This window comes from Acipenser ruthenus, unplaced genomic scaffold (assembly GCF_902713425.1).
Source record: "Acipenser ruthenus unplaced genomic scaffold, fAciRut3.2 maternal haplotype, whole genome shotgun sequence".
NCBI lineage: Eukaryota > Metazoa > Chordata > Actinopteri > Acipenseriformes > Acipenseridae > Acipenser > Acipenser ruthenus.
Window position 1 is genome coordinate 4,942 of NW_026708225.1, and position 26,134 is coordinate 31,075.

General features: G+C 48.2%; 1 pseudogene; it reads right to left on the reverse strand.

Moving 5' to 3' along the window:
* LOC117970426 (girdin-like) lies at positions 1 to 24,807 on the reverse strand (annotated as a pseudogene).
* Between the last annotated feature and the right edge of the window lie 1,327 nt (positions 24,808 to 26,134).

The following is a 26,134-nucleotide window of genomic DNA, read 5'->3' on the forward strand; positions in this document are numbered from 1 at the left end:
CTCCCTCTCCCTCTCCTCTCCTCTCCTCCTCCTGGCTTAACGAATCCCCTCTTGAAGTCTGAGGCTCCTCCTCCTCTTCCTCTCCTCTCCTCACAAGCTGCTCTTCTCTGAAAGTGGCGTCTTGCCCTTGCCAAGCGATGACCGGAGATCTGAAACCGAAACACACAGAAACACGTCATGTGAAGCCGGCGATGATGAGGACGAGGATGAAGACCACAAACGCTCTTAGAGAGAGCCTGGCGGAGTCGTGCCCTGACCTTCCGTGCTGGCGCTGGGCGGATCCTCATTGCAAGCACTGCCGGGGGAATCCTCACTCATCACTGCAAGAGAACAAAAGAACTGCCGGTCACACAGGCTGGAGGGGAACTGCAAACACACACGCAGGCTGGATCACAATATCAAACACACACAGGCTGGATCACAATATCAAACACACACACAGGCTGGATCACAATATCAACACACACACAGGCTGGATCACAATATCAAACACACACACACAGGCTGGATCACAATATCAAACACACACACACAGTCTGGATCACAATATCAAACACACACAGGCTGGATCACAATATCAAACACACACACAGGCTGGATCACAATATCAAACCACACACACAGGCTGGATCACAATATCAAACACACACACAGTCTGGATCACAATATCAAACACACACACACAGTCTGGATCACAATATCAAACACACACACAGGCTGGATCACAATATCAAACACACGCAGGCTGGATCACAATATCAAACACACACACAGGCTGGATCACAATATCAAACGCACACACAGTCTGGATCACATATCAAACACACACACAGGCTGGATCACAATATCAAACACACACACAGGCTTGGATCACAATATCAAACACACACAGGCTGGATCACAATATCAAACACACACACAGGCTGGATCACAATATCAAACACACACGCAGGCTGGATCACAATATCAAACACAACGCAGGCTGGATCACAATATCAAACACACACAGGCTGGAGGGGAACTGCAAACACACACACAGGCTGGATCACAATATCAAACACACACACAGTCTGGATCACAATATCAAACACACACGCAGGCTGGATCACAATATCAAACACACACACAGGCTGGATCACAATATCAAACACACGCAGGCTGGATCACAATATCAAACACACACACAGACTGGATCACAATATCAAACACACACAGGCTGGAGGGGAACTGCAAACACACACACAGGCTGGATCACAATATCAAACACTGAAGAACTGAAGATCACACAGGCTGGATATCTGATCTATTTTTTAGTACATTTTAAAACTGCGTGACACAAAGACCTTTGAGATGGTTTAACTTGGGGGGGGTACCTCTGCTGTCGTCTCCGGGATCACTGCTGTCCTCCTCGACGGTCCCCCACGCCCACGCGGCTCTCCGTCGGAACCTGTCCCGGGGGCTGGGGCGCAGGTCTCCAGGGCTGAAGGACTGAGACGCTCCCCCCCCATAGCGAGAGCTGACCCTGGGCCGACGCGAGGAGCTCAGAGCCCCCCTGTCCCCCTGGAGCATGCTGTGGGAGCTGGTCACCTTGCGCAGGGGCGAGGGGGAGGGGATGAGGGGGAAGGGGCCTGTGGGGGGAGGGGGGGGGTCAGAATCATAAAATAACAGGGAACTATATATATATATATATATATACACACACACACACACACATGCACACACACATGTACACAGTGCAGTAAACTGGTAATCATATATATATATATATATATATATATATATATATATATATATATATATATATATATATACAATATAACTATCACATAGTACAATGCTGTATCACACTGTGCTATTACTGTGGGAAACTTTTATAAGGGTTAGTTTACTCTGTTTTTTAATATGTTTTACCACACCTCTCTGTGCTTTACAATGCTTCCCTATGCTTTACCAGACCTCTCTGTGCTTTACAATGCTTCCCTATGCTTTACCAGACCTCTCTGTGCTTTACAATGCTTCCCTATGCTTTACCAGACCTCTCTGTGCTTTACAATGCTTCCCTATACTGTACCAGACCTCTCTGTGCTTTACAATGCTTCCCTAAGCTTTACCAGACCTCTCTGTGCTTTACAATGCTTCCCTATGCTTTACCAGACCTCTCTGTGCTTTACAATGCTTCCCTATGCTTTACCAGACCTCTCTGTGCTTTACAATGCTTCCCTATGCTTTACCAGACCTCTCTGTGATTTACAATGCTTCCCTATGCTTTACCAGACCTCTCTGTGCTTTACAATGCTTCCCTATGCTTTACCAGACCTCTCTGTGCTTTACAATGCTTCCCTATGCTTTACCAGACCTCTCTGTGCTTTACAATGCTTCCCTATGCTTTACCAGACCTCTCTGTGCTTTACAATGCTTCCCTATGCTTTACCAGACCTCTCTGTGCTTTACAATGCTTCCCTATGCTTTACCAGACCTCTCTGTGCTTTACAATGCTTCCCTATGCTTTACCAGACCTCTCTGTGCTTTACAATGCTTCCCTATGCTTTACCAGACCTCTCTGTGCTTTACAATGCTTCCCTAAGCTTTCCCAGACCTCTCTGTGCTTTACAATGCTTCCCTATGCTTTACCAGACCTCTCTGTGCTTTACAATGCTTCCCTATGCTTTACCAGACCTCTCTGTGCTTTACAATGCTTCCCTATGCTTTACCAGACCTCTCTGTGCTTTACAATGCTTCCCTATGCTTTACCAGACCTCTCTGTGCTTTACAATGCTTCCCTATGCTTTACCAGACCTCTCTGTGCTTTACAATGCTTCCCTATGCTTTCCCAGACCTCTCTGTGCTTCCCCATGCTGTCACTGTGCTGTGTCACACTGTGCTGTACCACACTGTGCTGTATCATACTGTGCTGTGTTTTCACTGTGGGAAACCTTGTATCTGTTTAATGAAGGTCCCCTCACCCAGTATGACCCTGGTGGGGTTGGGGACCGCCCCCTGTTGGGGTTCCTCCTGGGGGGGGGTCGGCTGGTTCAGGGTCTCCGTGCTGCCCCCCCCAGCGATGAAGTGGGCGCGGCTCAAATCCTTTCGGGGTTTGATCAACTTCTTCATCCGGTCTGCAATCCAGTTACCCTTCCTGGGGAGGGAGGGAAGGACGGGGCGGGGCAAGAGAGGGAGGGGGCAAGAGAGGGAGAGAGGAGAGAGGAGGGGAGGAGAGGGGGAGGAGGGACAGGGAGGGGGACCAGAGAGGGAGAGAGGAGAGAGGAGGGGAGGAGAGGGGGAGGAGGGACAGGGAGGGGGACCAGAGAGGGAGAGAGGAGAAGAGGGGGAGGAGGGATAATGATGATGATGATGATAATGATTGTAATGATAATGACAATGATAATAATTATAATGATGATGATGATGATGATAATGATAATGATAATGATAATGATGATGATAATGATATTGATATTGATATTGATATTGATAATTATAATGATGATGATAATGATATTGATATTGATAATTATAATGATGATGATAATGACAGTACTTGGTTTTGTTCGCTGGGCTCGGCTCCAGCACTCGGTATTTATAATGATATTGATATTGATATTGATAATTATAATGATGATGATAATGACAGTACTTGGTTTTGCTCGCTGGGCTCGGCTCCAGCACTCGGTATTGATGATGATAATGATATTGATATTGATAATTATAATGATGATGATAATGACAGTACTTGGTTTTGCTCGCTGGGCTCGGCTCCAGCACTCGGTATTGATAATGATATTGATATTGATATTGATAATTATAATGATGATGATAATGACAGTACTTGGTTTTGCTCGCTGGGCTCGGCTCCAGCACTCGGTATTGATAATGATATTGATATTGATATTGATAATTATAATGATGATGATAATGACAGTACTTGGTTTTGCTCGCTGGGCTCGGCTCCAGCACTCGGTATTGATAATGATATTGATATTGATATTGATAATTATAATGATGATGATAATGACAGTACTTGGTTTTGCTCGCTGGGCTCGGCTCCAGCACTCGGTATTGATAATGATATTGATATTGATATTGATAATTATAATGATGATGATAATGACAGTACTTGGTTTTGCTCGCTGGGCTCGGCTCCAGCACTCAGTATTGATAATGATATTGATATTGATATTGATAATTATAATGATGATGATAATGACAGTACTTGGTTTTGCTCGCTGGGCTCGGCTCCAGCACTCGGTATTGATAATGATATTGATATTGATATTGATAATTATAATGATGATGATAATGACAGTACTTGGTTTTGCTCGCTGGGCTCGGCTCCAGCACTCGGTATTGATAATGATATTGATATTGATATTGATAATTATAATGATGATGATAATGACAGTACTTGGTTTTGCTCGCTGGGCTCGGCTCCAGCACTCGGTATTGATAATGATATTGATATTGATATTGATAATTATAATGATGATGATAATGACAGTACTTGGTTTTGCTCGCTGGGCTCGGCTCCAGCACTCGGTATTGATAATGATATTGATATTGATATTGATAATTATAATGATGATGATAATGACAGTACTTGGTTTTGCTCGCTGGGCTCGGCTCCAGCACTCGGTATTGATAATGATATTGATATTGATATTGATAATTATAATGATGATGATAATGACAGTACTTGGTTTTGCTCGCTGGGCTCGGCTCCAGCACTCGGTATTGATAATGATATTGATATTGATATTGATAATTATAATGATGATGATAATGACAGTACTTGGTTTTGCTCGCTGGGCTCGGCTCCAGCACTCGGTATTGATAATGATATTGATATTGATATTGATAATTATAATGATGATGATAATGACAGTACTTGGTTTTGCTCGCTGGGCTCGGCTCCAGCACTCGGTATTGATAATGATATTGATATTGATATTGATAATTATAATGATGATGATAATGACAGTACTTGGTTTTGTTCGCTGGGCTCGGCTCCAGCACTCGGTATTGATAATGATATTGATATTGATATTGATAATTATAATGATGATGATAATGACAGTACTTGGTTTTGTTCGCTGGGCTCGGCTCCAGCACTCGGTATTGATAATGATATTGATATTGATATTGATAATTATAATGATGATGATAATGACAGTACTTGGTTTTGCTCGCTGGGCTCGGCTCCAGCACTCGGTATTGATAATGATATTGATATTGATATTGATAATTATAATGATGATGATAATGACAGTACTTGGTTTTGTTCGCTGGGCTCGGCTCCAGCACTCGGTATTTATAATGATATTGATATTGATATTGATAATTATAATGATGATGATAATGATATTGATATTGATAATTATAATGATGATGATAATGACAGTACTTGGTTTTGCTCGCTGGGCTCGGCTCCAGCACTCGGTATTGATAATGATATTGATATTGATATTGATAATTATAATGATGATGATAATGACAGTACTTGGTTTTGCTCGCTGGGCTCGGCTCCAGCACTCGGTATTGATAATGATATTGATATTGATATTGATAATTATAATGATGATGATAATGATATTGATATTGATAATTATAATGATGATGATAATGACAGTACTTGGTTTTGCTCGCTGGGCTCGGCTCCAGCACTCGGTATTGATAATGATATTGATATTGATATTGATAATTATAATGATGATGATAATGACAGTACTTGGTTTTGCTCGCTGGGCTCGGCTCCAGCACTCGGTATTTATAATGATATTGATATTGATATTGATAATTATAATGATGATGATAATGATATTGATATTGATAATTATAATGATGATGATATATGACAGTACTTGGTTTTGCTCGCTGGGCTCGGCTCCAGCACTCGGTATTGATAATGATATTGATATTGATATTGATAATTATAATATGATGATAATGACAGTACTTGGTTTTGTTCGCTGGGCCTCGGCTCCAGCACTCGGTATTGATAATGATATTGATATTGATATTGATAATTATAATGATGATGATAATGACAGTACTTGGTTTTGCTCGCTGGGCTCGGCTCCAGCACTCGGTATTGATAATGATATTGATATTGATATTGATAATTATATGATGATGATAATGACAGTACTTGGTTTTGTTCGCTGGGCTCGGCTCCAGCACTCGGTATTGATGATGATAATGATATTGATATTGATAATTATAATGATGATGATAATGACAGTACTTGGTTTTGCTCGCTGGGCTCGCTCCAGCACTCGGTATTGATAATGATATTGATATTGATATTGATAATTATAATGATGATGATAATGACAGTACTTGGTTTTGCTCGCTGGGCTCGGCTCCAGCACTCGGTATTGATAATGATATTGATATTGATATTGATAATTATAATGATGATGATAATGACAGTACTTGGTTTTGCTCGCTGGGCTCGGCTCCAGCACTCGGTATTGATAATGATATTGATATTGATATTGATAATTATAATGATGATGATAATGACAGTACTTGGTTTTGCTCGCTGGGCTCGGCTCCAGCACTCGGTATTGATAATGATATTGATATTGATATTGATAATTATAATGATGATGATAATGACAGTACTTGGTTTTGCTCGCTGGGCTCGGCTCCAGCACTCGGTATTGATAATGATATTGATATTGATATTGATAATTATAATGATGATGATAATGACAGTACTTGGTTTTGCTCGCTGGGCTCGGCTCCAGCACTCGGTATTGATAATGATATTGATATTGATATTGATAATTATAATGATGATGATAATGACAGTACTTGGTTTTGCTCGCTGGGCTCGGCTCCAGCACTCGGTATTGATAATGATATTGATATTGATATTGATAATTATAATGATGATGATAATGACAGTACTTGGTTTTGTTCGCTGGGCTCGGCTCCAGCACTCGGTATTGATAATGATATTGATATTGATATTGATAATTATAAAGATGATGATAATGACAGTACTTGGTTTTGCTCGCTGGGCTCGGCTCCAGCACTCGGTATTGATAATGATATTGATATTGATATTGATAATTATAATGATGATGATAATGACAGTACTTGGTTTTGCTCGCTGGGCTCGGCTCCAGCACTCGGTATTGATAATGATATTGATATTGATAATTGATAATTATAATGATGATGATAATGACAGTACTTGGTTTTGTTCGCTGGGCTCGGCTCCAGCACTCGGTATTGATAATGATATTGATATTGATATTGATAATTATAATGATGATGATAAGACAGTACTTGGTTTTGCTCGCTGGGCTCGGCTCCAGCACTCGGTATTGATATTGATATTGATATTGATAATTATAATGATGATGATAATGATATTGATATTGATAATTATAATGATGATGATAATGACAGTACTTGGTTTTGCTCGCTGGGCTCGGCTCCAGCACTCGGTATTGATAATGATATTGATATTGATATTGATAATTATAATGATGATGATAATGACAGTACTTGGTTTTGTTCGCTGGGCTCGGCTCCAGCACTCGGTATTGATCCATTATTTTCTCCACCAGCTTCTGTTTCTCTCTGCGGAGCTCGTTCAACTTGTCCCTGAGAGAGAGAGTGAGAGAGTGAGAAAAAAGTGAGAGTGAGAGAGTGAGAAAGAGTGAGAGAGAGAGAAAGAAAGAGCGTGAGAGAGAGAAGAGAGTGAGAGAGAGAGAGAGAGAGAGACAGACAGAGAGAGAGGTGCTCACATGGACTCTCTCTGCTCCTGGTGATGCTGGTCTTTGCTCTCCATGGTTCTCTCCAGCAGGGCCCGGTTCTCTCTGCTCAGTCCCTGGTTCTGATCCAGAAGGTGCCGGTTCTCTTCCTCCAGGTTCCCTTTCAACTGGGCCAGCAGCTGAGAGAGAAAGATTAACTTTTAATAACTCTCCTCTCCTCTCTCCCCTCCCCTCCCCTCTCCCCTCTCTCCTCTCCCCTCTCCTCTCCCCTCTCTCTCCTCTCCCCTCTCTCTCCCCTCTCTCTCCCCTCTCCTCTCCTCTCCCCTCTCCCCTCTCCCCTCTCCCCTCTCCCCTCTCTTTCCCCTCTCCCCTCCCCTCTCCCCTCTCCTCTGCTCTCCCCCCCTCACCTCACACTGGTTGCCCAGCTTGGTGTTGTCGATATCCAGCCGTTGGTTCTGCTCTCTCTGGGCGCTCAGCTCCCCCTCCAGCCTGGTCCTCTCCAGCTGCAGCGCGGCCAGCTCACTCCTCACCCCTCCGTGCGCTGCCTGTAGCTCCCCCTGCACCCTCAGAGCCTCCTGGTGGAGCTGGACCAGCCTGGGGGGGGGGGGGGGGGGGGGAGATCAAATATTAATGCTACTGAGCTGGGAGGGAGAGGAAGGGGAGCATTCAAACCCCAAATTCACCCAGAACTGTAACCCATTCAATGCTGGTCTGCTTGACTCGCCTCTCATATTCCTCCCTCACTCTTCCTAACTCGTCCTCCGTCTGTCTGTGTTTCCTTCCCTGCTCCTCCAGGCGCTCCTGCTCCGCCTTCAGACTGGTTTCCAGTTCCTCCAACTGGGATTTCCGCTCCATGAACTGGGAGTGCCTGAGGGAGGGGAGACAGGACTCAGGTTCAAGGGCAGGGAATCAGTGTGGCTCTCAGTGTGTCTCTCAGTGTGTGTCTCTCAGTGTCTCTCAGTGTGTATCAGTGTGTGTCTCAGTGTGTATCTCAGTGTGTATCTCAGTGTTTCTCAGTGTGTGTCTCAGTGTCTCTCAGTGTCTCTCTCAGTGTGTCTCCGTGTGTCTCTCAGTGTGTCTCTCAGTGTCTCTCAGTGTGTCTCTCAGTGTCTCTCCGTGTGTCTCTCAGTGTGTATCTCGGTATCTCTCAGTGTGTCTCTCAGTGTCTCTCAGTGTGTCTCTCAGTGTGTGTCTCAGTGTCTCTCAGTGTCTCTCAGTGTGTCTCTCAGTGTCTCTCAGTGTGTCTCTCAGTGTGTGTCTCAGTGTCTCTCAGTGTCTCTCAGTGTGTCTCTCAGTGTCTCTCAGTGTGTCTCTCAGTGTGTGTCTCGGTGTCTCTCAGTGTCTCTCAGTGTTTCTCTCAGTGTGTCTCCGTGTGTCTCTCAGTGTCTCTCTGTGTGTCTCTCAGTGTCCCTCACCGTGTGCTTCTCAGTGTGTTTATCTCCCTGTCCCTCAGCGCGCGTCTCCCTTTACCTTCCCTCCAGCTCTCGGTGCCTGAGCTCCAGCGCGCGGAAGGTTCCTTTCAGCTCGCTGTGTTTGCGCGCCAGCCCCTCCAGCTCCGCCTCCTGCCTCTCGTGAAGCACGCCCAGCTTGTCGTGGTCCCTGCGGAGGCTCTCCAGCCACGACCTCACTTCCTCCCGCTCCATGGCCAGGCGCCGCCCCTCGCCCTCCAGGGTCGCCACTCGAGCCTCACTCTGAGAGCACTGCGCCGAGAGAGAGGCATGCTGGGAGGCCAGGGCGGCGTTCTCTACCTGGGGGGGTGTTACAGGACGAGATTAGATTGAAGTTACCGGGGGAGGGGAGGGAACGTTTTGAAAATTGGTGCTGTACTGTGTGTGGATGAGTGGGCTGGGGGGGCGGGTCATGTGAGAAGCCCAGATCCAATGAGAAACTAGATCTACGGGTGCTAAGAAATAAAACAATTAATAACATTTTAAAAAATTGCGTGTGAGAGTCTCACCTGCAGTCGCGTGTTGAGAGCCTGCAGGGCGGCGCTCTTGTCCTGCACGCTCTGGGGAGTGTCTCTGCAGCGCCTCCAGCTGGTCCTGCACGCTGCCCCTCCGAGCCTCGCTCTCACACAGCCGCGAGGAGAGCGACAGCTTCTCCGCCAGCAGGGAGGCATTCTGGGAAAAAAAAACAACAACACCACAGCGGAGAGTCAGGACCCAACCGGGAAGAATCTAATACCCCCTGAGGGGCAGAATCTAAATGAATCTAATACCCCCCCGAGGGGTAGAATCTAAATGAATCTAATACCCCCTGAGGGGCAGAATCTAAATGAATCTAATACCCCCTGAGGGGCAGAATCTAAATGAATCTAATACCCCCCCGAGGGGCAGAATCTAAATGAATTTAATACCCCCTGAGGGGCAGAATCTAAATGAATCTAATACCCCCTGAGGGGCAGAATCTAAATGAATCTAATACCCTCTGAGGGGCAGAAGCTAAAGATATAGCACAGTTAAATTCAGCACTATGGGGATGGGAATGAGACTCCCGTTGCACAGCAGTGTGATCCAGTCCTGGTTTCACTGGGAGTTTAATAATCAGACACACCTGAGCTTGTTAGCTAGACACACTGGGGGCTGATCAAGCTGGTAGCAGTGAAACCTGGACTGGATCACACTGCTGTGCAATAGGAGTCTGATTCCCAGCCCTGCAATGTAATGTATTATAATACTGTGGTATAGACTCTACCTGTCTCTCCACCTCAATGAGTCTGTCACTCAAAGGCTCGGAGTGGATTTGGGGGTCCCTGCTGATTTGGGGCTCCTCCTTGTTTGGGGGGTCACTGTCAGTGCCGGTGGACTTGCTGGTGATCTGGGACCCCGTGTTGTTTTTCGGGGAGCTGGAATCTTGGGGGTCCCTGTTGATTTGAGGTCCTGTGGTGTTGTTGTTGTTTTTCGGGGTGCTGCTATTTTGGGGTTCGCTCTGGCTGGCTGCGTCTCTCTCTGACACCCCAATAAGAGCCCTCAACTGGAGAGAGAGAGAGAGAGAGAGAGAGAGAGAGAGAGATCAGATCAGATCATGAAATACATCTGTGTTTGTGTGTGTGTGTATCTCAGTGTGTCTCAGTGTCTCACCCTTTGTGTCTCTCCCTGCAGCTGCTGATTTTGGCTCATGAGCGCCTCCCTCTGGTCTCTCAGGGCACTGATCTGCTCCTCTCTGACTCGCAGCGTCTCTTTGAAGGAGGAGTCGAGTCGCTTCTCCAGGAGCTTGAAACTGAGAGAGAGGAGAAGAGGAGGAGAGGAGAGAGGAGAGAGGGGGGAGAGAGGAGGGAGAGAGGAGGAGAGAGAGGGGAGAGAGCAGAGAGGGGGAGAGGAGGGAGAGAGGAGAGAGCAGAGAGAAGAGAGGAGGGAGAGAGGGGAGAGAGGAGAGAGGGGGAGAGTATTGTATAATACATTATTGCACGGACACACAGACACACTCTCCCCCCCTCTCCACTCTCCCCTCCCCTCTCCCCTCTCCTCACCTCTCCTCGCTTTGCTGCTGCTCCAGGCTCCGCCTCTCCTGGCTAAGCTCCGCCTTCTCCAGCTCTCTACCCAGCCTCTCCACCTGATTGGTCAGTTCCTGAGACCGTACCTTCTCACTCACCAGCTCCTGTGTGATTGGATGAGAAAAGTAGTGTGTCCCTGAGTCTCTCAGTGTGTCCCAGTGTGTCCCAGAGTCTCTCAGTGTGTCTCAGTGTATCTCAATGTCCCTCTCAGTGTCTCTCTCAGTGCGTCTCAGCCTCTCACCTCTCTGAGACAGGCCAGGGTGCCTCTGAGCTCCACTCCCTGCTGGATCAGCTCCCTGTTCTCTCTCTCCAGCTCCCGGAGCTGAGACACAGACTCCTTCACCTGGGACAGATCCTGGGACAGATCTGCGGAGAGGAGCCTGGGAGAGACACACGCACACGCACGCACGCACGCACGGCACGCACCCACGCACACACACACACACACACGCACAGCACCCACGCATGCAAAGGAGAGGCAGAGAGAGAGAGAGACAGGCAGAGAGGCAGAGACAGAGAGAGACAGACAGGCAGACAGACACAAAAGCAGAGAGACAGACAGGCAGAGAGACAGGATCAATGCTATTATTAGTCACTCCACTATCAATCCTAAAATCAATACTATCAATATCACACTACCAAAAAACATGAAACTAGATAAACTAACTCTCCAACCTCTCCCCTCCTCTCCCGTCCTGTCCCATCCTCTCCTCTCCTCTCCCCTCCCCTCCTCTCCTCTCCTCTCCTCTCCCCTCCCCTTTCCTCTCCCGTCCCCTCCCGTCCACTCTCCTCTCCTCCCCTCCCCTCCCCTCCTCTCACCGTTGCTTCTGCTCCAGCTCTCTCTCTCTCAGCTGGCTCTCCTCCAGTGCTGCCTCTGCCACCTGGCTCTCCTGCTTCAGCCTCCGTGCCTCTTTCTCCAGCTGCCTCCTCTCCCTGCCCTGCCTCTCCAGCTCCTCCTCCAGCCCTGCCCTGCCCTGCTCCAGGCTCCGGAGGGTCTGCCTGGCCTCCCCCAGCTCCCTCTTTAGCCCCTGGCTCTCCCTCTCCCCCTCCTCCACCTCCAGCTCCAGCTCCTCCGCTCTCCCTCCTCCCAGCCACCAGGGAGCGCTCCAGCCTCTCCACCTCGCAGCGCAGGGACTGGCACAGCGGCTCCAACTGCTCTGCCTTCGAGGAAAGAGGAGGGAAGGGTTAGAGAGAGGAGGGAGGGGTTAGAGAGAGGAGGGGAGGGGTTAGAGAGAGGAGGGAGGGGTTAGACAGAGAGGAGGGAGGGGTGAGAGAGAGAGGAGGGAGGGGTTAGAGAGAGGAGGGAGGGGTTAGAGAGAGAGGAGGGAGGGGTTAGAGAGGAGGGGGGTTGGAGAGGAGGGAGGGGTTAGAGAGAGGAGGGAGGAGTTAGATAGAGAGGAGGGAGGGGTTAGAGAGAGGAGGGAGGAGTTAGAGAGAGGAGGGAGGGGGGTAGAGAGAGAGGAGGGAGGGGTTAGAGAGAGGAGGGAGGGGTTACAGAGAGGAGGGAGGGGTTAGAGAGAGATGAGGGAGGGGTTAGAGAGGAGGGGGGTTAGAGAGGAGGGAGGGGTTAGAGAGAGGAGGGAGGAGTTAGATAGAGAGGAGGGAGGGGTTAGAGAGAGGAGGGAGGAGTTAGAGAGAGGAGGGAGGGGGTAGAGAGAGAGGAGGGAGGGGTTAGAGAGAGGAGGGAGGGGTTAGAGAGGGGAGATAGAGACACAGACAAACAGATAGGGAGTCAGACACACACAAACAGAGACTGGGAGAGAGGGGCGAGAGAGGGGAGACACACACACCTTCTTGGCCTGGCTCTTCATGCTCTCCACGCTCCTCCTCAGCTGGTCTCGCTCTCGCTCCAGTTCCTGCTTCTCGGTTTCCAGTTGCCCCAGTACAGCCCCCTCCAGTTTGTGCATCTCCACCAGACTGCGCAACTGGAAATTCTCCTCTTCCAACTGGACTCGCTCCGACTGCAGAGACTGGGAGAGAAACACACACACACACACACGCACGCACGCACGCACCGCACACACACACACAAACACACTGTGAGCACTTTACCAGACCTCCTCTGTGCTTTACAATGCTTCCCTATGCTTTACCAGACCTCTCTGTGCTTTACAATGCTTCCCTATGCTTTACCAGACCTCTCTGTGCTTTACAATGCTTCCCTATGCTTTACCAGACCTCTCTGTGCTTTACAATGCTTCCCTATGCTTTACCAGACCTCTCTGTGCTTTACAATGCTTCCCTATGCTTTACCAGACCTCTCTGTGCTTTACAAAGCTTCCCTATGCTTTACCAGACCTCTCTGTGCTTTACAATGCTTCCCTATGCTTTACCAGACCTCTCTGTGCTTTACAATGATTTCACTGTGCTTTATCACACATTGCTGTGCTGTTTGTAAGGGATGTGTGATGCAGGGTCGAGTCTCTGTGTGAATGTGATGGCAGACTCACCTCCACTTCCCTCCGTGCCTCCTTCAGCCTCGCCTCAGCCTTCCTCAGCCTCATATTCTCAGCCCTCCAGCTCTCTCCGCCTCCCTGCCTCCCTCTCCCTCTCCTCTCGCTCTCTCTTTTCTCTTTCCTTTCTCTCCCCTGCCTCCCTCTCCCTCTCCTCTCTCTCCCCTCTCCCCTCCCTCCTCTCCCAGTTTCTCTCCCCTCCCTCTCCGGCCTCCTCTCTCTCCCTCTCTCCCCCTCCCCTCCCTCACCTCTCTCCACTCTCTGCCTCCCTTTATCTTCTCCCTCTCTCTCTGTCACCCCTCCCTCCTCCCTCTCCCTTTCCTTCTCCCCTGCCTTCTCTCTCTCCTCTCTCTCCCTCTCCCCTGCCTTCTCTCTCTCTTCTCTCTCCCCTCCATCCCCTCTCTCCTCTCTCTGCCTTCCTCCCTCCTCTCTCCCCTCTCCCTCCCTCTCTCTCCTCTCTCGGTTCCTCTCTTCCCTCCTCCTTCTCCTCTCTCTCCCTCTCTCCTGTCTCCTTTGCTGGACCCCCTGACCCCTGACCCCTTCCATCGCTCGACCTCCGTTGTGAGGTCACCGACCTGCCAAACATACAAAGAGGATCACATTTAGGTTTGAATTCCACAGGGAATGAAATCGAAACCGCAGAAAAGACCTAAAAAGAGACCCACGCAGAGGCACACACCGGGGATGCGAATGAGACTCCCATTGCATAGCAGTTTGATCCGTTCCAGGTTTTATAGTAAGACACACCTGAGCATGTTGCCTATACACTGTGGCTAACCAAGCCCTAATGTACATTACCTGTGTTCAGTGTTCTCTAATAGCATTGACATCACACAAACCCCCACAGACTCTCCCTCTCCCTCTCCCTCTCTCCCTCTCTCTCTCACCTGTCTCTCAGCTTTCTCCCCTCTCTCTCTCAGCACTGCTCAGCTGCATCCTCAAATCACACACCTGGGCCTGAAGCCTGGAGACCTGAGAGGGGAGGGGAGAGGAGGGGGGAGAGGGGGTCAAAAATTACACAGAACTAGCCTGACTTTCTAAAACTGCTTTGAAGTCCAAGGGATGGAAACGAGACTCCCGCTGCACAGCAGTGTGATCCAGTCCTGGTTTCACTGGAAGTTTAATAATCAGACACACCTGAGCTTGTTAGCTAGACACACTGGGGGCTGATCAAGCTGGTAGCAGTAAAACCTGGACTGGATCACACTGCTGTGCAATAGGAGTCTGATTCCCAGCCCTGGAATTCCAGTAATCTGCTAGTTCACTAGCTCTGACAGATGACACACTGCTCACCTGGTCTCTCTGTGTGTCTCACCTGGTCCCTGTGTGTCTCACCTGGTCCCTGTGTGTGTCTCACCTGGTCTGTGTGCTCCTTGCTCTCTAGCGCCCCCTCCAGGTCCCTCAGCCTCCTGCGCAGCTCCTGGTTCTCCTGCTCCGCTCCCAGCAGTCGATCACAGGAGAGGAAATCCCTCACCTCGACACTGAGGGGCTGCGGGGCTGGGGGAGAGAGGGAGAGAGGGAGAGGGGAGAGGGGAGAGGGGAGAGAGGGGAGGGAGGGAGGGGAGACAGGGAGGAGAGAGATGGGTTAGAGAGAAGGAGGAGAGAGGGAGAGAGGGGAGGGAGGGAGGTGAGAGATGGGTTAGAGAGGGGGGAGCGGTTATGGAGGTACCTGAATAATGAGGGGTTAGAGACGGAAATAGGACACACACACACACACACACTCTCTCACTCACACAGTGTTCACTCACCTCCCTCAAGCCACGCCTCCCTCTCAGGCTCCTCCCCCCAGGTGGGCGGGGTCTCTGCCAGCCTGTGTTTAAGCTCCGCCTCCAGGGCGAGGTTCTCTTCCAGCAGCTCATCGACCCGCTGCCTCTCAGCATCGCGCTCCTGAAACCCCAAACACAGGGGAGGGGGGCAAGAGAGAGGGGTAAACACAGGGAGGGGGCAAAACACAGAGGAAACAGCTGGAAAAAACACCTCACAGGTAACTGAATATTATCCACCTCTCTCTCTCTCTCTCTGTCCCTATCTCTCTATCCCCTTGTATGTCTCTCTCTCTCTCTCTGTCCCCATCTCTCCAGCTCTCTGTCTCTCTCTCTCTCTCTCTCTCTCTCTCTCTCTTTGCTTCTCCTTCTCTCCCCCCTCTCTCTCTCTGTGTCCCCCTCTCTCTCTCTGTGTCCCCCTGTCTCTCTCTGTACCGTCTCCAGGTCCCGGCTCCTGTGTTGCAGCAGCAGGTTGTCTCTCTCCAGCTCTCTCTGTCTCTCACCGCGGCTCCTCGCTGCAGCCAGCTGCTCCTCCAGGAGAGCCTTCGTCTGGAGCAGGGCCTGGGAGTACGCCCTCTCCTCCTGCAGGGGGCAGCAGAGAGAGAGAGAGAGAGAGAGCAGGGTTACACACACACACACACACACACACACACACACAGGGACTGGGAGTACCCCTCTCCTCCTGCAGGGGGCAGCAGAGAGAGAGAGAGAGCAGGGTTACACACACACACAGACACACACACACACACAGGGACTGGGAGCACGCCCTCTCCTCCTGCAGGGGGCAGCAGAGAGAGAGAGAGCAGGGTTACACACACACACAGACACACACACACACACACACACAGGGACTGGGAGTACGCCCTCTCCTCCTGCAGGGGGCAGCAGAGAGAGAGAGAGCAGGGTTACACACACACACACACACAGGGCCTGGGAGTATCCCTCTCCTCCTGCAGGGGGCAGCAGAGAGAGAGAGAGCAGGGTTATACACACACACACACACACACACAGAGAACCAAGGAGTACACCCTCTCTTCCTGCAGGGGGCAGCAGAAAGAAACAGGGGGGGAGGTTAAAACACAGACACACAGAGAGGAGATACACACATACACCCCCCCCCCCCCCCTCCTCACCTCCAGCTTGCCTCGGTACAGCTCCATCCCCTGCAGCCTCTCTCGATACCCGGCCACTTCACTCTGCAGCCTCTCTGCCCGGCTCGCTCTCTCTCTCACACAGTCCAGCTCGTCTCGGTACCGGCGGGCCAGCCGGGCCTCACTGAGCAGATCCCGGTTCTGAAAGGGGGGGGGGGGGGCAGCAGAACTTTACTCTCAATAATCACACTGATGAAGGCACTGGAGCCCAAACGCTGGTCTGCTTGACTCGGTCTCTTCTAGTTTCAATAATCACACTGATGAAGGCACTGGAGCCCAAACGCTGGTCTGCTTGACTCAGTCTCTTCTAGTTTCAATAATCACACTGATGAAGGCACTGGAGCCCAAACGCTGGTCTGCTTGACTCGGTCTCTTCTAGTTTCAATAATAACACTGATGAAGGCACTGGAGCCCAAACGCTGGGCTGCTTGACTCAGTCTCTTCTAGTTTCAATAATCACACTGATGAAGGCACTGGAGCCCAAACGCTGGTCTGCTTGACTCGGTCTCTTCTAGTTTCAATAATCACACTGATGAAGGCACTGGAGCCCAAACGCTGGTCTGCTTGACTCGGTCTCTTCTAGTCTCAATAATAACACTGATGAAGGCACTGGAGCCCAAACGCTGGTCTGCTTGACTCAGTCTCTTCTAGTTTCAATAATCACACTGATGAAGGCACTGGAGCCCAAACACTGGTCTGCTTGACTCGGTCTCTTCTAGTTTCAATAATAACACTGATGAAGGCACTGGAGCCCAAACGCTGGTCTGCTTGACTCGGTCTCTTCTAGTTTCAATAATCACACTGATGAAGGCGCTGGAGCCCAAATGCTGGTCTGCTTGACTCGGTCTCTTCTAGTTTCAATAATAACACTGATGAAACGCTTGTTCTAAACCTTTAAAAGTCTACCTGTGTAAACTGTCCCTTACCTCCTGCCGTAGCTTCTTTAGCTCTGCCTCCAGGTCCTGCACTTCCTGTTTACAATCCAGTAGCTGCTCACTGCTCTCCTCACTGAAACAGGAAGTCAAAATCATGTTCTCTCTTTAGAACAGGATTAAAACACAGAGAGAGAGAAAGAGAGAGAGAGAGAGAGCTGACAGCTAATCACACAGCTAAAAAACTATATGAACATAATTTAGATATTTTATTTAACATCGTGTAATCAAAGAAACTAAAAAATGATATTGCCAAATATCCCTTACCTCCTTACCTTACCTCTATGAAGCTGAGTGAGTTCATTCTATATAGAGGGGGTGGAATTCAATATGTTAACAAGGGAACATTATTCAGCAGCTTTCATTGGACTCTATGAAGCTGAGGGAGTTCATTCTATATAGAGGGGGTGTAATTCAATATGTTAACAAGGGAACATTATTCAGCAGCTTTCATTAAACTCTATGAAGCTGAGTGAGTTCATTCTATATAGAGGGGGTGGAATTCAATATGTTAACAAGCGAACATTATTCAGCAGCTTTCATTGGACTCTATGAAGCTGAGGGAGTTCATTCTATATATAGGGAGTGGAATTCAATATGTTAACAAGGGAACATTATTCAGCAGCTTTCATTGGACTCTATGAAGCTGAGGGAGTTCATTCTATATAGAGGGGGTGGAATTCAATATGTTAACAAGGGAACATTATTCAGCAGCTTTCACTGGACTCTATGAAGCTGAGGGAGTTCATTCTATATAGAGGGGGTGGAATTCAATATGTTAACAAGGGAACATTATTCAGCAGCTTTCATTGGACTCTATGAAGCTGAGGGAGTTCATTCTATATAGAGGGGGTGGAATTCAATATGTTAACAAGGGAACATTATTCAGCAGCTTTCATTGGACTCTATGAAGCTGAGGGAGTTCATTCTATATAGAGGGGGATGCAAAACTTAATGAATTTGCACTCACAGTTCCTCCCGGAGCGCTCGGAGTCTGGCCTTGCTGTCTGCTAGCTGCACCGTGAGGTTCTGCCGGGCTTCACCAGAACCGTACAGAACCAGGGGGTCGTCGCGAGAGGGGGTCAGGGGGGAGAGGGGGGGTCCGTGGTGGGTCTGCAGCGTCCGGTTATCCTGCATGAGCTCCGAGATCCTCTGGAACAGAGAGACAGGAATCACAACCAGGGAGAGGACAGGCAGGCGTGATGCAGGACTGGGAATCAGACTCCTGTTGCACAGCGGTGTGATCCAGTCCAGGTTTTACTGCTACCAGCTTGATCAGCCCCCAGTGTGTCTAGCTAACAAGCTCAGGTGTGTCTGATTATTAAACTCCCAGTGAAACCAGGAATGGATCACACTGCTGTGTAATGGGGGGGCTTATTTTTTTTTGGGGGGGGGCTAATTCTTCAAATTTTTTTTCTTTTAGTTTTCAGTTTTGGGGGGTCCGTTTGTTGGGGGTATAATTAATTATTACTTTTTGGGGGGGGGAATTCAGTGTTTTGGGGTTCAGTTTTTTGGGGGTGTTACCTCCAGCTGTGCGTCGCGCTCCCTCACCAGGCTCTGGAGCTGCAGGGTCAGGTTCTGGAAGAGGTTCTGCACAGCGGCCCGGCTCAGCTCGCTCGGGTCACACAGCTGCAGAGACAGAACCTTGTGCTGGTCCAGAGTGATCTGACAGGAGACAGAACCGAGACTACAGAACCACACGGAACCGAGACTAGAGAACCACACAGAACCGAGTCTAGAGAACCACACGGAACCGAGACTAGAGAACCACACGGAACCGAGACTAGAGAACCACACAGAACCGAGTCTAGAGAAAATAAAATATTGATTGTTGTAATACATACCTCCTGAATGTAGGTGGCGATGGCTGTCTGTGTCTCTATGTCCAGCATCTGAATCTGCTCAATAAATTCCTCTTTCCTTTCGCACTGAAAATCACACAGAAATTAGGGACTGTAGTTATTATTATTATTATTATTATTATTATTATTATTATTATTATTATTATTATTATATGTCTCACCTGAACCGCACATCCTAACAGCAACAGAAGCAGCTTCTTCATCTCATCAACAGCAGCTTCTGAAAACGAGGCAGGGAGGAGTGTGAGAAAGAGAGAGAGAGAGGGAGGAGGAGAGAAGGAGAAGAGAGGGAGAGGAGAGAGGGGAGGGACAGGAGGAGAGAGAGAGGAGAGAGGGGAGGAAGAGAGAGGGGAGGGAGAGGAGGAGAGAGGGGAGGGAGAGGAGGGGAGAGGAGAGAGGGGAGGGAGAGGAGGGAGAGGAGGGAGAGAAGAGAGAGAGAGGGGAGGAAGAGAGGAGAGAGAGGGGAGGGAGAGGAGGGGGAGAGGAGAGAGGGGAGGGAGAGGAGGAGAGGGGAGGGAAAGGAGGGAGAGGAGAGAGGAGAGAGAGAGGGAGGGAGGGAGAGGGGAGGAAGAGGAGGAGAGAGAGGGGAGGGAGAGGAGGGGGAGAGGAAAGGAATGGAGAGAGGGAGAGGGGGAGAGGAGAGGGATGGAAAGAGGGAGAGGGAGAGGGGGAGAGGAGAGGGATGGAGAGAGAGAGAGAGGGAGAGGCAGTACCTGTCAAGGGTTCTCTCCCCAGCACAGCAACGTTAGGCAGAGGAATCAGAAGCAGCTGCTGGAGATCCTCCTGAGAGACACACACAGGAACAGAGAAGGATTATACCAGATAGGGTTTAATAACAGATAACACACAGGAACATGAATAACAGACTGAGAGACACACACAGGAACAGAGAGGGATTATACCAGATAGGGTTTAATAACAGATAACACACAGGAACATGAATAACAGACTGAGAGACACACACAGGAACAGAGAGGGATTATACCAGATAGGGTTTAATAACAGATAACACACAGGAACATGAATAACAGACTGAGAGACACACACAGGAACAGAGAGGGATTATACCAGATAGGGTTTAATAACAGATAGAGCAGATCCAGCGCTTAGAGAAAAGGGGTCTCGATACCAGGAGGTTCAAATCCCGGCTCAGCCACTGACTCCCTGTGTGTGTGTGACCCTGAGCAAGTCACTTCACCTCCTTGTGTTCCATCCTTCGGATGAGACGTCAAACAAACGAGCTCCTATTGGAAGTGACTCTGCAGCAGCAGCAGCAGTTGTTGATGAAGCAGAGTTCACCCCTCTAGTCTCTGTGAGTCGCTTTGAATGACTCAATAATATATAGCAAATGTATGATAGCCTCATAAGGATGACATTTTGTTTTAAAATGTCAATGAAAAATTTCTTATCTGTCCAACAACTTTTTTTCAGTTATTTCTTAAAACATTTCATGCATGAAAGAACGAGGTTGAGGGTGTTGCTGTGTGTCACATTGTGAAACTGCCCGCTTCTCTGACCGCCATTGCGAAACTGGTTGAAAAAAAAAAAAAGTTATTGCTGTTACCCTGACGACCAACGACACCACTTCCTGTCAGCGTTGCGCAGGAACTGATGTCGTCAGCACAGGCCGGGTGGCTAACCATTAACAGGAAGTGATGCGTGTGTATGTGTGTGTTTCACAGTCCAGTAAAACTAATATCAAATAGAGGCTGTGTAGTTCTGCGCAGGGTTTTATATCAGTGTTATATAGACTCTGTGTTGGGTAGGTGTGTCGTTCTGCGCAGGGTTTTATATCAGTGTTATATAGACTCTGTGTTGGGTAGGTGTGTAGTTCTGCGCAGGGTTTTATATCAGTGTTATATAGACTCTGTGTTGGGTAGGTGTGTCGTTCTGCGCAGGGTTTTATATCAGTGTTATATAGACTCTGTGTTGGGTAGGTGTGTAGTTCTGCGCAGGGTTTTATATCAGTGTTATATAGACTCTGTGTTGGGTAGGTGTGTAGTTCTGCACAGGGTTTTATATCAGTGTTATATAGACTCTGTGTTGGGTAGGTGTGTCGTTCTGCGCAGGGTTTTATATCAGTGTTATATAGACTCTGTGTTGGGAAGGTGTGAGTGCTCTCTCTCTCTCTCTCTCTCTCTCTCTCTCTCTCTCTCTCTCTCTCTCTCTCTCTCCTCTCTCTCATGTGTTTGAAAGTAACCCGCCTCATTATCAGGTTTCCTGGAACGGGTCTGTTTGAAGCTGCAGGGGAAGAGGCGAGTAAGATTTGAGTGTATTTATAACGTCTGTGTGAAGCAGTGAAGCAGAGAGCTGTGAGCATGAGTCTACACTGAGAGAGGGGGGAGAGAGAGAGATTAATACAAGAGTCAGTGATTCAGAGACAAAGAAGAAAGTGATTAATTAAGACAGACTCTCAGACTCACAGACAGACTCTCAGACTCACAGACATACTCTCAGACTCACAGACACACTCACAGACTCTCAGACACACTCTCAGACTCTCAGACTCACTGCTCACAGACTCACAGACTCCCTCTCAGACTCACACACCTGGTAGTACTGGTGCAGGTGGCGGGTCAGGATGGACAGGTTCTGGACCCGCAGGACCTCGTCGCTGCGCTCGTTACGATAGACTCGCTCTGCCTTCGGGTTCGGGTCTCTGTGGATCAGAACAGCACCGAGGGGCAACAGCAGGAGCAGTCAGATACTGGACAAGGAGTTAGAGCAGTGTGGACACAGTGCTGGACAAGGAGTTAGAGCAGTGATGACACAGTGCTGGACAAGGAGGTAGAACAGTGTGGACACAGTACTGGACAAGGAGATAGAGCAGTGTGGACACAGTGCTGGACAAGGGGTTAAAGCATGGTGCAGCACAGCATTGTACAGCATTGTGTAGCACAGCATTGTAGAGCATTGTAGAGCATGGTGCAGCACAGCATTGTAGAGCATTGTAGAGCATGGTGCAGCACAGCATTGTAGAGCATGGTGCAGCACAGCATTGTAGAGCATGGTGCAGCACAGCATTGTAGAGCATGGTGCAGTAGAGCATTGTAGAGCATGGTGTAGCACAGCATTGTAGAGCATGGTGCAGCACAGCATTGTAGAGCATGGTGCAGCACAGCATTGTAGAGCATGGTGCTGCTCTTTCTCCGCACTCACATGAGTCGCAGGACCCTGTTCAGAAACACCCCGTCCAGGAGCCGCAGGTACTGCCCCAGTGCATCGTGGGAGTCGGAGTTCACTTCCAGGTACGGAGCTGAGAGCTCGCACCCCCCCTCCACCAGGGGCTCGAAGGTCCTGACCTGGGACACAGGGGGCAGGGGTTAGCAGGGGTCAGCAGGGGTCAGCAGGGGTCAGCAGGGGTCACTAGCCATCTGTTTCTCCATCTCTAAAAACCTCTCCCACACCCCAATCCCACTGAGTCAGCAAGCAGACCAGTGTTTGGGCTCCAGTGCCTTCATCAGTGTGATTATTGAAACTAGAAGAGACCGAGTCAAGCAGACCAGCGTTTGGGCTCCAGTGACTTCATCAGTGTGATTATTGAAACTAGAAGAGACTGAGTCAAGCAGACCAGCGTTTGGGCTCCAGTGCCTTCATCAGTGTGATTATTGAAACTAGAAGAGACCGAGTCAAGCAGACCAGCGTTTGGGCTCCAGTGCCTTCATCAGTGTGATTATTGAAACTAGAAGAGACCGAGTCAAGCAGACCAGCGTTTGGGCTCCAGTGCCTTCATCAGGGTTATTATTGAAACTAGAAGAGACCGAGTCAAGCAGACCAGCGTTTGGGCTCCAGTGCCTTCATCAGTGTTATTATTGAAACTAGAAGAGACCGAGTCAAGCAGACCAGCGTTTGGGCTCCAGTGCCTTCATCAGTGTGATTATTGAAACTAGAAGAGACCGAGTCAAGCAGACCAGCATTTGGGCTCCAGTGCCTTCATCAGTGTGATTATTGAAACTAGAAGAGACCGAGTCAAGCAGACCAGCGTTTGGGCTCCAGTGCCTTCATCAGTGTGATTATTGAAACTAGAAGAGACCGAATCAAGCAGACCAGCGTTTGGGCTCCAGTGCCTTCATCAGTGTTATTATTGAAACTAGAAGAGACCGAGTCAAGCAGACCAGCGTTTGGGCTCCAGTGCCTTCATCAGTGTGATTATTGAAACTAGAAGAGACCGAGTCAAGCAGACCAGCGTTTGGGCTCCAGTGCCTTCATCAGTGTTATTATTGAAACTAGAAGAGACCGAGTCAAGCAGACCAGCGTTTGGGCTCCAGTGCCTTCATCAGTGTTATTATTGAAACTAGAAGAGACCGAGTCAAGCAGACCAGCGTTTGGGCTCCAGTGCCTTCATCAGTGTGATTATTGAAACTAGAAGAGACCGAGTCAAGCAGACCAGCGTTTGGGCTCCAGTGCCTTCGTCAGTGTGATTATTGAAACTAGAAGAGACCGAGTCAAGCAGACCAGCATTTGGGCTCCAGTGCCTTCATCAGTGTGATTATTGAAACTAGAAGAGACCGAGTCAAGCAGACCAGCATTTGGGCTCCAGTTCCTTCATCAGTGTGATTATTGAAACTAGAAGAGACCGAGTCAAGCAGACATTGAAGTACATTGTAACTGTGCGTAATATTGGTGAGGAAAAGTCTAGATAGACGTGACCCTAATCAGACCAGTGAAATAACTCAATGAGAAATTTAAAATAACAGGTGAAAAAATAAAATCTACAAATATTTAGAAAGCGGCCCGTCCTTCAAACGAGGCAAAGGCTCAAATAAAATGGATCTAACGGGCATGAAAACCGACTGATCGGCGGTTGATTAGGTCCGCCGCTCATAAACGTGTAGAGACCGAGTTAAAAGAGAAGCGGACGAGTTCAAAACCAAAGGAGAACCCAGAAACAAACAACAACAAAACAGAAGAGATCGTTTTACAAACAAGAAGTTATAAAAAATAAATAGAGAACTCACCCAGGCTACCAGCGCGCTCGCTAAGAATTCTTCCAAAACTTCAACAAAACGATCTTCCATTTCAGCTTCAGACATGAACCCAGCTCTCCGTGGCTGTGATTCTGCTATTATGAATCCGTGTAAATAATAAATTATTAATGAATGTATTTATTTATGTAGCGTTACAAAAATATTTAAATAATCCATGATATAAAAATATATATATTTGTATGCTCAACGTGAACTTCTGTATTTATGTAATAAATGTATCTACCACGCTCTCGCCTTCTTTATCGCCCGAGAGACAATACCATCAGTATATGTAATATAATATATTTATATTTGAATGCACCTGTGCTGTGAGTTTAAATAAATAATTAATATAGATATGTTATGAAAGCAACACAGCTTCAATCAGACTCTTGGTCTTGTGTAGTTTCCCCGTGAGAGAGAAAGTCTTCGTCATCCGCCCACGAAGAGTGATTCTTTACAAAGTGGAAACAGCAAAAAACTTCCGTAGTTTGCAAAAGGGTTGCAGTGATCCGATTCTGACATTGACAGAGCTGTCAGACACACAGAGACAGAGAGACGCGCTCTCACACACACGCACACACACACGTTAACCCTTTCATGCGCGGTCACCTCATGGGGACAGTGTTATGTGAGAAACTAATAATATATATTATTAGTTTATTTAGCAGACGCCTTTATCCAAGGCGACTTACAGAGACTAGGGTGTGTGAACTATGCATCAGCTGCAGAGTCACTTACAACTACGTCTCACCCGAAAGACGGAGCACAAGGAGGTGAAGTGACTTGCTCAGGGTCACACAATGAGTCAGTGGCTGAGCTGGGATTTGAACCGGGGACCTCCTGGTTACAAGCCCTTTTCTTTAACCACTGGACCACACAGCCTCCTATATATATATAGTAGTTATTTAGCAGACGCTGTTATCCAAAGCGACTAGGAGGGTGAACTCTGCTTCAACAACTGCTGCTGCTGCTGCTGCAGAGTCACTTCCAATAGGCCATTTTCAATATTTCTTACAGGAAAGGGTTAAATACCTTCACAGACACACACGCTCGCTTACAATGGGCTCGTGTGTCAAATATATGTCGAACAGCGCCCCCTAGTGGCTCGCACGCTGCACAGCAGCTAACCCGGCGCTTCAGAGATGTCTGTTTAGCGTTTATCAGGGTCTGTGAAACCAGCCTGGTGAAGGGAGAGCATGGAAACACTGCGGCGAACATTCACAGGGTGTTCCTGTTTACAGTGTAAATAACACCAGCCGCACCTTCCCCTGCTGTTCGGTTTACTACAAAACAAGGGCAGTGTAGGGAAAAACAAAGCAAAAAAATATACATGACAATAAGATCATGAACCTTTATAATAATAATAATAATAATAATAATAATAATAATAATAATAATAATAATAATAATAATAATAATAATAATAATAAACCACACACACAGCAAGCTTCATCTTATACTGGCTGAGACGGGAGTGAAACCACCAGAATAATAATAATAATAATAATAATAATAATAATAATAATAATAATAATAATAATAATAATAATAATAATAATAAATATCATGAATCTTTATAATAATATCATGAAAGGAGGCTGTGTGGTCCAGTGGTTAAAGAAAAGGGCTTGTAACCAGGAGGTCCCCGGTTCAAATCCCACCTCAGCCACTGACTCATTGTGTGACCCTGAGCAAGTCACTTCACCTCCTTGTGCTCCGTCTTTCGGGGGAGTCGTAGTTGTAAGTGACTCTGCAGCTGATGCATAGTTCACACACCCTAGTCTCT